This window comes from Cynara cardunculus (genome assembly GCF_001531365.2).
Source record: "Cynara cardunculus var. scolymus isolate 2C chromosome LG 12, CcrdV1, whole genome shotgun sequence".
Classification (NCBI taxonomy): Eukaryota; Viridiplantae; Streptophyta; class Magnoliopsida; order Asterales; family Asteraceae; genus Cynara; species Cynara cardunculus.
The window spans coordinates 29,801,378-29,802,561 of NC_037539.1; positions in this window are offsets into that span (position 1 = coordinate 29,801,378).

Consider the following 1,184-nt stretch of genomic DNA (forward strand, 5'->3'; position numbering starts at 1 on the left):
TTCCAAACAAAACTTGGGAGCTAAGCTAGATGAATTTTAATCACTAAAACTAGGTCCTAGAGAAATATTATTTCTAAATATAGGATCTATAATTAAATGTTAACCTGAGACTCCGAAATGACAGAATGTCACAGTCTCCCCATGTCAGAAAAATTTCGTCCCGAAATTTATTTATCAACCTCAGATCATGACTTGCTTGCTAACAAATGGGGATATTTGTTTCTCATGAAATCTTCTCTTTCCCACGTGAACCCTAGCCCATGCCTCGAAGTCCAAAGAAAATTTCACAATTGGGATTCTGCTACGCCTCAATTGCTTGTCTTTATGGTCGAGGATTTCAATCGGGTCTGCAATGAAACGTAACCGTTCATTAATTTGAATGTCTTCCAAAGGTAGAACCAATGCTTCGTCGGTTAAACACCTCTTAAGGTTTGATACATGGGATGTATCATGGATGGCACTCAACTCTGGGGGTAAACTTAGTTTGTATGCAACCGGTCCTACTCTTTCAAGTATTTCAAATGGACCCACATACCTTGGGCTAAGCTTTCGTTTCTTTCCGAAACGTACAATCCCTTTCCAGGGAGATACCTTTAAAAGGACTTTATCACCCACTTGAAATTCCAATGGTTTCCTTCGATTATTAGCGTAGCTCTTCTGACGATCTCTCGCAGCTTTAAACCTTTCTTGGATGATTGAGATTTTGTCAGTTGTCTCTTGGATAATGTCAGGCCTAGTTAGCTGTCTGTCACCAATTTCCAACCAGCTGAGTGGGGATCTACACTTATGCCCATACAAGGCTTCATATGGTGCGCACTGGATACTGGTGTTATATCCATTATTGTAGGAGAATTCAACCAATGGCAGATGAGTATCCCAACTGCCCCCAAAATCTATTACACAGGCTCATAACATATCCTCCAGCGTCTGGATTGTCCTTTCTGTTTGCCCATCCGTTTGAGGATGATAGGAAGTGCTCAAGTCCAGCCTTGTGCCTAATGTCTTTTGGACTGATTGCCATAATCGCGAAGTAAAACGACTATCTCTGTCTGATATGATGGAAATAGGTACTCCGTGTCGCGATACGATTTCATTGATATATAACTGCGCAAGCCTTTCTGTACTAAAGTCTTCTCGAATAGGTAGAAAGTGTGCGGATTTTGTAAGTCGATCCATTATGACCC